This window comes from Phragmites australis, chromosome 18 (assembly GCF_958298935.1).
Source record: "Phragmites australis chromosome 18, lpPhrAust1.1, whole genome shotgun sequence".
In the NCBI taxonomy this organism is placed as follows: Eukaryota; Viridiplantae; Streptophyta; class Magnoliopsida; order Poales; family Poaceae; genus Phragmites; species Phragmites australis.
The window spans coordinates 7,142,807-7,147,292 of NC_084938.1; positions in this window are offsets into that span (position 1 = coordinate 7,142,807).

The following is a 4,486-nucleotide window of genomic DNA, read 5'->3' on the forward strand; positions in this document are numbered from 1 at the left end:
CATCATTTCCTTAATATGCAAGGAAGCCAAAACATGTGCCGATTTGGTTGTCTTCGTTGGAACGAAAAGCACAAACTTGATAAGCCCATCTATCCCAACCCAAAAGAAAGCATCTCGCCCTCGAGGCAAGCGAGACAAGCCAACCACACAGTGAAAATGCTTTTAATTCCACTCCAGAACCTTCCATGGCTACAACATATCTGCAAACCATTTAAGCTCAGCCTAAAGCTGCTGACAAATACCACAAACTTCCACAAAGCTAGGAACAACCTCCTATCTTCTCTTTATCCCGCGGCAATCCTGCAACAGGATACCATTCTTCACATCAATCTACCAGGACATAAAGATTCCTTTTAAAACGCATAGCTTACTACCGTCAAGTCTAAACTTGAGAGAGCCACCTTCCAAAACCTGCCTTTTGACCACTTGATGAAGATGATTATGTCATTCTGCTTCCTTCGCACTCTTAAAAGAGGAAACAAATCCAAGAACCCATGGCATCTTCACTGATATTATACCACCAGGTCAAGAGAGAATCTTTGACAAGCTCCAAAACTAAGGCATTAGCTAACTAGGAACACCCTCTTAGATGAGTGCAATTGCACCCAAAACATTGCTCCACTAACACAACAAACTCAGGTCAAAATCTCGATAAGAACAAACAATTTTCTTTGCTTCAAACTCAACACCTTCAAAAGAAGGATAAGCTTAAAACCTTTATGGTTTAGGACTAAGGGAACATTGGACTTCACTTCTTCCACCAACACTGCTAACCACAAAACATGAGTAGGGGTAGACCTACTCAAGAGACAGTCACAACCTTAAGGAATGAACCTTTAGTTGGTTACTCTTACTTTGGTGCATCACGGAGTATAGACAGAACAACCAGGAGTCTACAACTATTTGCCTAACTCAAAAGTTCCAAATACCCAGCAGCTCATCCTTCAAGGCGCAAGTTTAGACTTGCACACTCCAATCCAAATCTCAAAAAACCTCCATCTAGAGAGAGCCAAACCATTTACTAGACTGTGTTGGTCGTCACGTCTAGAAACATGCTAGACTGGTGTGCAAAAGAACTTCTCATCTTGCTCATGATCTCAAGCCTGCCATGCTACCAACAACCACACCATGGCTTCTTCAACCAAACATCGCATCCATAACATAACCTCCGCAAAAGCGAAAGAGACGCTGGTTAAACTAATAGACAAGATGGCCACTGTGAAAATCCCATGGAAAGGGGTGAAGACATGCTTTTTACAAGCTCAACTCTGTCATTACAACCCAAGGATAGCTGCTTTACGAAGCCAATTTAGGAAACAACCTTTGCAACAATAGCTCACAACCATCATACTGAACGCCGATAGACAGCACTCCTCTCCCAGTCCACAAAGAGCAAACATCCTCATGGACAACACCAAAACCACAGGGGTCCACCTCAACAGGGTCATCCTCTTTCACAACACTCCCTTAGACAGAGGAGTACCAACTAACTCTCAAACATTACTCTAATCCCACCTCTCACACTTCAAGGTGGACTCCACCTTACAAGCCAACCTTAGGACACACATTGGTGTCCTAGAAACCAAGTACCCAAAAATATCACTTTATGAAAAAGCTATTCTTGCTCCTGATAGGGATAACCTTCCAATGTACAAACCTACCTAGACATCTCCCAATTAACCTCCATCCTAACGAAAGAACCAGAGTAGCTAACGAAAACCTGCTCCTAAGAAATCAAGTTGAATTGTGCCTTGGTTTATATGTGATGAGTGATTGATAAGGTTGTGGTTTTGGTTTAATGATTTTTGGATTGCATGAGTATGTTTATGTACTGCAATTATGATCATGACTAACAAAGTTGTAGAGAAAATAGAGTTTGCATTTTTGTCTCTGAGCCTAAAAAAATTGTACACGTCGGATGATCTGGCACTGGGAATTTTGTACACGCCGGATGATCCAGTGCCTGGGAAGACTACACGCCGGAGTATTTCAACTTAGAAGCAAAAATTAAAGTTCACGCTGAATGATCCGACAATGGGCACATTGAACATTGGAGCAGTTCTTGCAGAAAGATTGCAAATTGGCTACTGTGGACTTACAAGTGCCAGATTGTCCAGAGGTGGAAGATGTGAATGCCGAATGATATACCGGACCATTTTTGGAAGAGAGATTGAAAAATGGTTGTCTGGTGGAGATGAACTGACCGGATCGTACGGCGATGAGAAATAGTTCACACCGGACTATTTCTTGTAGAGAGGATTCTAGACAACAGGTCTAGGGAGTTTAACACACCAAATGGTCTGATGTTTAGGAGGTGAGGATGCCGGATCATCTAGCATTCACAGTTTTCTATGATATGTGTCTTAAGCTGAGCATTTCAATTTGGAACTAACTGGAGATGGTTTGGAGATATGTGTTTACTTGTCTTGTGTTGTGCAGGAAATGGATGCAACTTGGCGACCGACGGCGGGATGATCGGGGCCAAGCGGGGTGCTTGGTGCCGGATGATCGAGAAGACCGGGCGGAGTCAAGGGTGATACTAGTTGTGCACATGGAGGTCGAGAAAATAAAGGAAAGAATGATGAAAATGGCATGTTGACAAAGTCAAGCAAAGGGGATGCTGATGCAAGTGACAAGGTAGCTCGGAGGGATCGGGAGCAGGAGAGACTTGCTGGTGGTCAAGATCATAAGACGGAGTACACATGCCAATATTAGATCGCTTGCTTAAGGTGTAAGAAAGTGGTGGGGAGTCACACTTTGAGAAACATGCAATGTCACAAAGCTTGCATCAAGGCAAAGCTAAGTCACAAAGAAGCTACAGTCGTTCGATGGACAGAGCGAAAAATAGACCTAAATGCCCTGGTGGTAGGTAGGAGGCCATTGGAAGAGAGGGGTATTTTGGGAACAAGGAAGCTTAAGGGTTAGCTACCTCCCTATGCTTATAAATAGAAGGGTAAGGCTGTGTAGGAGGTTTGAGCCAGCCATTTGAGCCTTGAGAGATAGGTTTTGGAGAAGAGGAAAGGAGATCTTAGCCTTTCTAATAGGTGAGAACTTTTTGTGAGGAAACCATCTTGTAATTTGCCTAAAAGAGGGTTGTCCTCCGCAAGAATTGAAGAGTTTGTTTCTTTTGATGCTTGTGTTCATCTCTTTCTAGTCTCTTTTTATTGGCTCCCTTGCTTTGTTGCGAATTTTTTCTTTTTGGTTGGAGGCTGAAATTTTCCCACCTTGAGAAGTTATTTTTCTTGTTTCTAGAGGGTTAATCTTTTCATATGAGTTGGTCTTGAACCATCCCAACCCTCTAAATCCAGCAACATGGAGAATCTCTTCTTGAGGTGACCAGTTTTCTTATGTTCAGGAGTGTTTCTTCAAGTTGATTGCTTTCTTGCGGTATGACTCATGATATGGCCTTAAACAGAACCTAGAGTTCTTATCCATTGAATAGGAGCATTTGTTGTAAAAGTCTTGCAATCTATTTTTGCTTTCACATGTGATTTTAAGGTGCGTTTGCTTCAAGAATAGGAGAAGACCATCAATTTCATAAGAAATTTGTTTAGGCGCCTATTCACCCCCCCTCTAGTCGCCATTCTCGGTCCTACAACTCCACTGTTGGAAAAACCTGAAGCCGAAAACTAGCCAATTACTTCTTTGGCTCCACTCACTCTGCGAGAGCCAACAAGGAAGAAAGGCTTAGACCACGTACTAAGAACCACTCAAGAGAACTCCACAACAAGCTCTAGCGACATCTCTGGCTACTCAGCCAAGAAAAGTTCAGGCAACCCTCAACTCCAGGATACACTAGATGAGAGAAACTCACTGGGCTCAACCACCAATGCTCAACAACAACAAGTTGACTCATCATCCCATCAAGAAGCTATAGGGCACAACTTTAACGACAAATCCTAAACAACACCAACACGCCTATGGGCCATGTATAACCTTGGCTTCCTACTTAGAACAAACGAATCCCCATGTCCAACATAATGGGGTTTGCCAAACGAACACAAGAAAATGCTTCACGAATCGAGTAACAAATCTATCTTGGCCTTGCAGGCACCAAACTTTAGCACTTCATACATATAACAACACAAAACAGGTGTAGTACCACTGAAGCAAATGATAGACTCCTACTCCTAGAACCTACATTGCCATTCCAACTACAAAGAAACATTTCAAACCACTCCACCCAAGCTATCATGAGAACAACCACTCAAATTGCAAGGTAGCCTTTTAAGACTATAAAGAGAAACCACACAAGAACCTGCATTGCCATTCCAACTACAAAGAAACACTTCAAATCAAAAGAAAGAGACATAGAAATACAAACCCTTAGGCTTAAACACTAGGTCCCAACAATGTCAACAACTAGAGTACAACCCTCATCAAAATGACTCAAAGAACCTTTCGGAACCTCACTTGGGTCCAGCCCGCATCACATCACCATGGTCGGCAAAAAACAAAATTGACTCCATAGGGAAAATTCCTACAC